General features: G+C 41.6%; 1 pseudogene; it reads left to right on the top strand.

Annotated features, from left to right (window-relative positions):
- Positions 1-5,348: 5,348 nt before the first annotated feature.
- On the top strand, positions 5,349-7,012 carry LOC106829962 (lethal(2) giant larvae protein homolog 1 pseudogene; annotated as a pseudogene).
- Positions 7,013-10,504: the final 3,492 nt, after the last annotated feature.

Raw genomic sequence — 10,504 nt, 5'->3', positions numbered from 1 at the left:
TTCCTCTGGAAGGCTCATGTGAAAACAAAGCAAAATAACCAAACCTCAGATTTAATCACTCTAGGCCAAAATTTCAACTTTCTTTCAAGTTATATAGATTTAGACAGGCTCATGGCATAATTGAGCATTTCCTGGGAGAAAATATCCAACCAACCCCCACTTGTTCTTTCCCATCTCAGAATCATAGCTGGTGATTTCAAACCACGGGGAAAAGTGGGTGGCTGCCCGAGTTTCTGCTGAGAACAAATCTCACGGTATTTTTCGGTATCAGCTCCCTTTTCCAGAGGGGACAGCAGTTCTTGAACCCAATTCTGTATGCATGTTTACACCACAGTATATCCAACTTCTCCACTCCAAGGCGCTGTCCTCAGCTACTGCGACCTCGGTTCTTTCAGGTGACAGTATGGCTTTCTGCTGATTTATTAAAAATCTCCCATTTTATGGCTCCTGTGTACTCTCTGGAGTGTGATCATGTGACCAGTATAATGACAATCTGTCTCCCTGCTAACATTTCTCTACTTTGGTTATTTGTTTGATAAAGTGAGGAGCTTCCCTTTTGTTGCCCTTCATCAGAGCTTAATGTCTTTACTTTGGGATCAATATACTTTATGAATAATTTTATTTCCTTCTATTTTTATGGTCTTTTCTCCTCATTATCATACTGAGTTTATTAGCTGGTGCTGTCAGTATCTTTACCCTGTCATATGTTCCTGAGGTACAGTAAATATCACTTGTGTTGTAATTAATATGCACACCCTCTGCAGTAATTAAAGTACAGACCCCTTCAACCAGCTGAGCTTCCTACACTAATTCCACCTTATCTTCATAATGAACTTATTGTAATCTGAAACTACTACTGAATATTGTTCAGTAAGGCTAGAAGAATGAAATCTAACGAGATGCAATAATATTTGTGAACATGTTAATATAAAAGATGAATTTAATTAGTCTAAATCTAATTAAATTTCCCGTACAATTAAAAGCCTCCCCTTCCTTCCATTTTTTAAAAACTAACAAATGCCGCATTATTGCCCTTTCAGTAATTCCTACAAAGAAGCAGACCGGACAAGTGCTTTTTTCCTCATGAGATACATACAGCAGAACCTAAGGGGACCAGAAATTGGAAAGTGACATAGTAAGGGAATAGTCCCTTGGAGGAGCTACTATCTGAAAGAGAAGACTTGCAAGAGTTTGGACAAATCAGAAATCTGATCTTTCTAAAAAGGAAAAACTCGAGCAAAATAGTTTATGAAAACAATCTGTGAATCAAAAAATATGTTTTTAAAATATCAAACACCATATGTACATTGCAAGTTTCACTAAGTCACAGTTCCTGTCCCCAAGGAGCCTACATTTTAATGAAAGAAATAGATATTTCAATTCAGCAAATATTTATCGGGCATCTTCTAGAAAGAACACAGACAATGGATGTCATAGAATTTCTAAGGAGGATGAAAAAGGAAAAGTCTAGCACTAAGCTTGTACCTTGGTAGACAGGAGAGAGAACATTTGGGGCAGGACACTAGTTGTCGCTGCACATACTCAGTTGTGCTAGAGAAGAGAGTCTGTGTAAGTTAGGAAAAAATAGACGCAAAAGACTAAATCAAGATACATAATTGGCACAAAGGAGAAACATGGTGAGGAACTGCATGTACATTTAATATTACACTTACATTGTCAGGAAACATTTCAACAAGGAACATGAGTGCTTAAAGTGCAGACCCACAATAGGCACAGAACTGGCAGATGAGCCTGAGAATTGGGTGAAAGATTAGGCATGACCGCAACAATGCTGGTAAACGGGATTATTTCAAGGTGGAAAGAAGTTACCAGTGGGGTAGAGCTCTGCTTTTTAATTATTCACAGTAATGACTTCGATCTTGGAATGAAAGAAATCATTTCCAAGACCGTAGATTGCACTAAATTAGCAGGCAGCATAGCATTGAGGACTGATACAACATACACACATATAAATATATCATCTTGAGAATTTAAGAGTGGTTTAGTGGTCAAAACACCTGTCAATTAAAACAACACATTTACTCCCAGGTTTTTTTTCTTGTTTTCTTTAAAACTATCCCTGTTTGTGGAAGACTTGTAAGAGAGGCTCCCTATTGGATTACTTGGAAGACAGTAACCAAGTGACGTCATCTTTGCAGTAATAGAATCCAAACTCCACTATTACCTGGCACCTGTTCTGGCACTCTCCAAGCAATTATGGATCAGTCCTCAAGAAAATCAATGTTGGGGCCGGCTCCGTGGCTGAGTGGTTCAGTTCACGCGCTCCACTGCAGTGGCCCAGGGTTCCGATCCTGGGCGCGGACAGGGCACCGCTGGTCAGGCCACGTTGAGGCGGCATCCCACATCCCACAACTAGAAGGACCTGCAACTAAGATATACAACTATCTACTGGGTGGGGGGGGGGGGGGGGGGCGGGTTGGGAAATAAAGCAGAAGAGAAAAAAAAAGACTGGCAACAATTGTTAGCTCAGGCGCCAATCATTAAAAAAAAAAAAAAAAAGGAAGATTGGCAACAGTTGTTAGCCTAGGTGCCAATCTTTAAAAAAAAAAAAAAAAGACAATCAATGTCTACTCTCCTACTGGACTTGATATGAACTTAATTGGGAGAAAATAGAGGTGGATTTAGAGCAGCATCTCCGCAATAGTCTCTGTAAAATTATCAGTGGGCTTGCTTTTAGATGTGAGATGTCCTTTGGCAACATTGCCTATCCATGCTATCACTGCTAACACCACACATTGATTCTTTCACTGTCCTGTCCTCTATTTCACCTTTTGCCTCTATTTTGACGTCGTACTTTTTTTCTTAATGCATTAAGTATACAGAAGCTTGAGAACCCAGAATCATCTCATGCCATTCCTTAATATAATAAAATGAAAAAAATTTAAATTGTATGTAAGTTACACCACTCAGAAGGCAATGAATTTTAAGTAGAAATCTGATAATCTAGGAAGTTGCCCTACAAAGCAAACTTCTGAGATCTCTTCCTAATGTAGAACTTCAGTGATGAAAGCAAGTAATATGTTGAGATGTATTGCTAAAACTGTGCGTTATAAATCAAAGGAACTAAAATAAAGTCAGGCATTCTCTCGAAGAGTACACACTATATTTTAAGGAAGATTTAAATGTTCTTCAAAAGGGCAATAGGTAGAAAATGGAATGATACTGACACCAAAAATAAATTACAAAGAAAATCTGGGTCATTTTGCTGCTAAAAAATAAAACTAAAACAGATGTTGACATCTACCTGATATCGAATATGTTTCTCAATGTTGATCTTGACCATCAAAAAGGAAGCTAAGCTTAGCAGAAGAAAATCTGATAGAAATGAATGGAGATCCTAAAAGATATACTTTTAAAATTTCTGATTGATAAAGTTGGTTAGGTTATGCTACTGAAAATCACTGAATCCAAAATGTCAGCCCATTTTTAGTGAAGGCAAGGGATGTGTGTACCGGTGGGTGTATGTGTCTGTGTTTGTATGTATATGCACTTGCAGATTCGATAAAGCAAAAATTCGAGCTCAGAGAATTAAGTAATGTGAAATTTCCTCCAGTATACTCTTCCAATAGATTAACTGAAAGTATAATCTCTTATCTTGTTACATTAGTTCATCTTTAAGTTTTGTGTTCAGTTCACTGTAAGAGCTAATCCTAGTGCTGAAGAATAGTCTCAAAGTGCCAGAGAAGTTCTAAAAATTAGCAACAGTGTTTCTTCTAAGTCTGTCCACATCATTTTTGAAAATTGTTCCTATGAAGGATGGGCTTGGCTTTGGAGGAAATATTTTGTGACTTGCAATTTATTTTGTACACGCAGCATAGTTTGGGAGCAATGCTAATGTTTATGGATTATTGTACTAATTTACAAATTATAGTATAATACTTGTAATTCAATGGAAGCTTTCTTGGAAAGCAGATGTACTTATATTTGCTCAATGGTAAGTTTAGTAACAAAGTATAGGAACGTAAGTAGAAGACAGAAGTCAATTCTATGCAGGATTTTTGCACCTGTGGTTTGTGTATGGAAGGGTCAATTTCAAACCTCCATTTGGTGATATATTCTTGAATTAAGGGCTTTTCGGTAGGCTGTGTTTGTAAGGGAAATGTCCTTAAAGTTTTCATCATGAGCCTCATGGTATCTTCTCTAGCCCCACTGGTCAGTTTGTTTAAGCACTGGACCATCGATCCCTTAACATTACCCAGTCGAAACAAGGAACAAAATATGACAACTAATTGATAAATGAGGTGGGAAACAGAACATTCTAGGACGCTTACATGAAGGACATCCTTGAGGGAAACCACTAATAAGGAAGAAAAAGTTTAAAAAGGGGGAAAGCTAAATATTCTCATTGTGTGTGTGGATATATGTGTGTATGTGTATGTGTGTGTAAATATATATAAATATAAATATACATACACTGTATATATATATTCACATTTAAAATATGTATTCTTATTTTGTATATATACTTTAATGATTTAATACTACTGACTTTTGTATAAAATACAAATAGCAACATTTACCCCTCTCTTCTTCCCGGAATTACTGAGGTGAGTATGATAATGTATATAAAACCTTTTAATCTACTAAATGTTAGAGTTGTCATAATTTTCTTCTGCAGTCATCACTTTCCTTTGGCTGTAAAAGCCCTAATTGTATTACCAGACATAAAAGCAAAATCAAAAACTCCAGTTTGCCTTCCTTTTGTTTTTTTTCCAGCTTACTGAATAGAATTCTACAATTAAATTTCAATGGTTTGCAAAATTCTTCTCTCAAATTAAGGTGAAAGCGATTGAATTTTTTAGCTACACCTGCTCAACTACTAATTTAAAGAGAGAATGACTTAGAAATAGCAATTAGTAGTAGAACAATATTGTTGCTATGAACCAAGAGAAGTCTCAGAGCACAGCTGGCTCAGGTAGAATCCATCTTCAGTACTCATCACTCCACCTTTCTTCAGGCCTAGCTTCTGTTTCACATAAAGACGATACCCCACTGCTCATTGAGTGCCCAGCACATTTGGATGTGACTACTTAGTTACATATTGAGAAATGATATGATTAAGGACTCAAAAAATTATTCTCCTGTATGTATTCAACATTAAGGCAGAGAGTACCCATCTGCTATTACCTGCTTGGCCCAAGTCGCCCCTGTCTCGCCAAGCTGTGGCCCCGTATCTTGAGCACTGGTGAGCAGAGCCCCCAGCCAGCCTCCAGGGCCTCGCACTGGCCCATCGCCAGGTCCGGAACCCAGTCCTGGAGGCATCAAAGTGAGGGCTGCTGCTGACCGGCCCTGAGGACAGCATCCTGTGGCTCTGGGATGCCCCCGCCATGACACTGTGGCCACTCTACAAGCTGAGCATAGCTGGCCTCTTCCAAATGGCCTGTAAGCATGCTGACAGCCTGGCCCGGGCCACAGAGGATGACTGGCCACTCTTGCTCATGGTGGGTTGCTTCAACTTACAGCAACGATCCCTGGCTCAGTGTGCAGAAGCAGGCCCTCTGCAAGTCCACTTGACCCAGATGGTGGTGGCCGCCACTGCAGTCTCAGTGCTGTGCCAGAGCTAAGTGACGCACAGCCAGAACAGGCGACCAGCAACAGGACGGCAAGGGCTTCACGTGGAAGGGCCATGAGCGGCCAAGCCTGGGCCTGGGCTTCTGCCCTGGCCCTCTGGTTCCAGGCCCCTGTGCTGGGGCAGAGCCTGCTGCCAGCTGCTGGCCCGCTGTCGTGGTCCCCACCCAGTGCTGCCTCGCAGCCTTTGGCCTTAGTCACAGTTTTCACCTCTTCCACTACCCCCACAAGAGCCCACGTTGGCCAGCTGCACCCTTCACCCCAACGACCCCCTGGCCATCAAGGGGCCACTCTCCCGGGTAAAGTTGCTCCAGGAGTCTCTGCACCAGTCTTTCACCAGCATCCAGAGGAACCAGGTCTCGGGCAAGGAGTGGGCTACTAACGCCAACAGCAAGTGTTGGAGGCCAACGCGCAACTGGCCCAGCAGGCCTGCCCCCACCATGTGGAGATGATGCCCGCACAGCACCACATCTAGCCCAGATTGGTGGACGACTTCCTTTCCAGCATCCCGTGCTGCCTATACTTGGCCAACACATTTCTTGGAGATGCAGTCCACCCCCAGCCACCATGAGGCACCAAGTCGGACTCCATGTTTGCCTACACTCCAGAAATGCACAAGGCAAGAAGAGGCCAGAGTTGGAGGAGTAGAAGGCCAGGCTGAGCAAGGGGGTGCAGCTGATGCTGCGTGCGCCCTTGGTGGCCATCACCGTGTTGGAGGTGCATCACCGCCAGTTGCCTGACCCCTACAAGGACTTGCAGGATGGCCACGCTGTGCTTGTCATGTCTGAGGAGCAGTTTAAGGTGTTCGCACTACCTGAGGTGAGCACCAACACTGAGTTCAAGCTGATGGCTGTCGAGGGCTGTTGCATGTGCAAGCTGGCGCTGGCCACCTTTGCCGGCGATGCCTCTGAGGACTATGCCAAGACCTGCCTGGCTTGCTTCAACAACCTAGATGACATCCATGTATCCTTGTTGCCTGGCCTGTGACCCCCGGTGTACTTCTCCAGTATCCAGAAGGAGGACATCAGCTGCATCACCTCCTGCGTCCTTACATGCCGCAGCCAGAGTTTTGACCTGATTTCCTTGTCAGAGTTTGAATGATTCTCCTTAAGTGCCCAGAACATCACAGAGCCGTTCGGCTCTCTGGACACGAGCTGGCCCCATGATGCTGCCTGTGCCAGCTACAGGCTCCCAAGTTGCCCAAGCTGAGCCAGGCTGAGGGACCCCAGGCATCGTCCTGGCCCCTTGGAGCCACAGTGGAAGCCCTGATCCTGTCTGCAGCAAGGGAGCTGACACCCCAGAGCCACCAGAGGCCATGTTCTAGCCCATGTCCATCAATTTAGCCAACAGTGCCAACACCACAATGGACACGACAGGGAACATCACAGTGGAGGACAAGCCAGATCTCCTGGGCTATTCCTAAGAATCTGGGGAATGTGGCAGAACACAAGGCTCGAGCCTGCACCATGCTGATGAAATGAGGAAGGCCAGAACTTTCCGACCACCACCTGCCCTGCTCGAGCAGGCATCCAAGACCCCTGGCTGCTATCTGGCCTTTCACATTGACACACACCTGCTAACCTGCAGGCTCCAGCGGGACCTGCTGACCCTGGCCCCAGGGTGGGGGCCCAGGACTCGACCCAGAGCCTCTGGAGCAGGTTCAGACGGGCCCCACCACAGGCGTTTGGCTACTACCCTAGAGGCCAGGTGCCATGAGGAGAGGATCACCGGGACTAGCAGCCCATGCCACCTCCCACTCCACACACTGTCCTTCCCCTCTCCCTTTGCAAAGAGTGTTTTTCTAATGCCTGCGCTGGATGGACAATAATTTCTATAACTATTTTGGTACTTACGCCTGGGCGCTCGCTCCCCCCCGCCCCATTTGCATGCATATACGTGACCAGGAGCTCTGCCAGGCACCCAGGTCTAGGGCCCAGTCAGGTGGGGGATGGGGGAGTGGGAAGGGTTTCCTTGTAGAATGCACCTTGCTGTTTTTTTCTATCATTTTGTTAAAATTAGTGGTTTTAACATCAGAAATGCTGATTTTTAATATTGCAAATGAAAGTATTTAATACCTCTTATAGGGAAAAAAAAGAGTACCAATAAAATGAGCCAGAACAAGTATTTTAATTATAAGTCTATTTTACATGATTCTCTATACCCAGCATTGTTACCTAGAATGTTGTTGAAGCCAAGGAAAAGGAATCAGATACCCATTTTTAACTAAAACATTATGGAGTTTATGCCCTAATTTCATAAGTGATAAGGTTACCCATGTGCCTTTAAGAAAATGCTGGGAAACTTTTCTGACCTCAGACGGAAAATATAAGTTGTGAACTTCTTTAATGGCTATGCCTTCCAAAGTAGAACAAAGGGAAAGAGTTATTGAGGTAGCTAAAACAAAGCAAGAAATACTGCAGAAAAAGAGAAAAATATTTTTCCCCAGGTCTGAATCTAGCAGCTCAGAACACGTGAAGGAGATGAATGAACTGAAAAGGTATTTGCAGCCGAAGAGATAGATGCTGAGCTATTATTTCTTGTGATGCTATGAGATATTTATAACAACAAAAAAACCTCTTGAAAATAAAATCAGCACCCAGTTTCTCAGCAACAAACAACCTTCAGACTCCACTAGCGATATTAAACCTTAAATACTAGTGCATGTTTAAATATTTTAATAGTGACTTAAATAAAAATTTGCATTTTATTTATCAGCTGTGTCTACATTCAGATACTACTTTCAGAGGATTTCCTTTAATAAGCTTCCTTCCCCATATCTACAATAATAAAAGTAAACTTGGAACAAAATATTTTCTTTTCAGACTGCTTCCCCATGCTAACACTCTAATCAAATCATAACATATAAAAACCTTTGTTTTAAATGTAATACTGAATTTTCAAAACGAAAATATTAAAAGTAGGGGTTTTTAGTAGTCAAATTTTTATAATCCAAAGAGTATCATGGAGTCTTCTTTGAAAACATGCTCTTTTACCTTTCTCATTTAAAAAAATAAAATAATACAAGTATAGTGCTTGACGTTTCCCTTTGTGAGGTGTAAGTTCCAGAAATCAGAAGATGTCACTGAAACATCTGTTATTTCACATTTTCCACTGATGGTTTTCATGGTCACACGGTCAGAAGACTATTACCATGAGGCTGTCTGTTATAGGGGTGTTGCAGTTTATCCTACTGACTTTCAACGCTTCTGATCTCTCTTGGTGTAGGTACATACAAAGTGAAAGAGGTGAATTGCACTGCTCTGCTGCACCAAGTGGTAGCGCATTGGCCTGAAATATTTTACGTATCTCGCAAAGCTCTTGGAATCAAGAGATTCTTTGCATGCAAAGTAAAACAAAACTTATTTAGTTGTAACCCTCATGCAACGCTTTACTAAAAATCCAATCTGAGATGTATTCTTTGTCAAATAAAACTTTGTCTTCTCTGCCATGTCAAAGTAACTTGTTGACAAGTGAAAAGTAAATTATACATGTGGTAAGTTTTTGTCTTGGTTTACTTTTGAGGATTGCTTTTGTGTGTGTGTGTTTGTTTTTCTTTGTTTCAATTTGTTTGTTGTTTCATGGTTGTTATATGATGCCAAACAGTTGATTTGATAGATTAATTTTTTATCATGGTAGTGACTTAATTAGACAGGTTGTTTTATTTGCAGACATTTAGCACACAATCTTAGATACAGCCTAAGTGGAGATTTACACATTGAAAGATATAAATTTAGGAGAAATAGTATAAAAAATGAGTAGAAATTGAAGAGTACATAAACAATCTATACTGACTTCTGATTCCAAATCCATTTCTAAATTATTTTTTCAGATTTCATGACTTATTCTTTTTTAACAAAAGGCAAGAAGGAATGTTATATAAGAATATTACATTACATATCTTAAAAACTAATATTGAATTCACTGTGGTGATTTTATTTTCCACAGGGAGCGACAGCAATACCTCCCTCCCACATGATCTTCTTAAATGTGACATTGAGACAACTCCTATCAAGTGAGGAGGTCTATGTGCCCTCCCTTAAAGATAGGCTGGCTTTGTGATCCCTGTTTTGGCTAACAGGGTATGGCTGACGTGAAGCTATTGACTTTTGTGGCCTGGTCATTAAAGGCCATGAAGTTTCTGCTTTGTAAACTGAAATACTTGCTCTTGAAAGCTTGTATGAAGGCCAACTGTACAGAGGCCACCATGCTGTGAGGAAGACTAAACACACGCAAAAGGAGAAACTACATGGACCCCATGAGACCACAAGAAGAGAGGGAGATGTCTGGGCAGCCCCAGCTGCTTGGGACTCCCATTTTTCGAGCCCTAGTCCTAACTCTAGCCACCAACTTACTGCAACCTCGAGAGAGACCCTGAGCCATGACCACCTACCTGAACCCCTCCCAATTCCAACCCACAGAAGTCATGAGAAATAATACAACAATAATTGTTTTAAACCACAAAGTTGGGGGAAACCAGTTTTTTCATAGATCATTCATTTCTTAAACAAATGTTTATTGGCTGTCCACTCTGTGCTGGGAAATATCCTGAGTACTAACTCCTTCAAAGGTTTTGTTTTCCCCCAGAAGAAGAAGAATTAATCTATTCATCTTCCGTACTTCCATGGCTCTTTAGACTGGTAAAATAGCACTTATTTCTTTGTCCATATTGTATAAGTTGTGTACATGTTTGATTATAAACTTCTAAATTCAAGATCTGGGTCTCAGTTAATTTTCTGCCCTCCATGGAGTCTATAGTGCACACCTGTGTTCCGTGATTCACATATAGTACCTATCTGGATAAGGACATTCCATGCAAGGAAATGACACCGTTAGCCCCCATGGTACAAATTAAACACAAATAAAGGTTTTGATACATGAATTCTTTAAAATAGCTGAGTTTTCCGTTGGAGAAAAA

This window comes from Equus asinus, chromosome 6 (assembly GCF_041296235.1).
Source record: "Equus asinus isolate D_3611 breed Donkey chromosome 6, EquAss-T2T_v2, whole genome shotgun sequence".
In the NCBI taxonomy this organism is placed as follows: Eukaryota; Metazoa; Chordata; class Mammalia; order Perissodactyla; family Equidae; genus Equus; species Equus asinus.
Note: the sequence above shows the minus strand (reverse complement) of the source record. Positions and strands in the feature narration are given on the sequence as shown.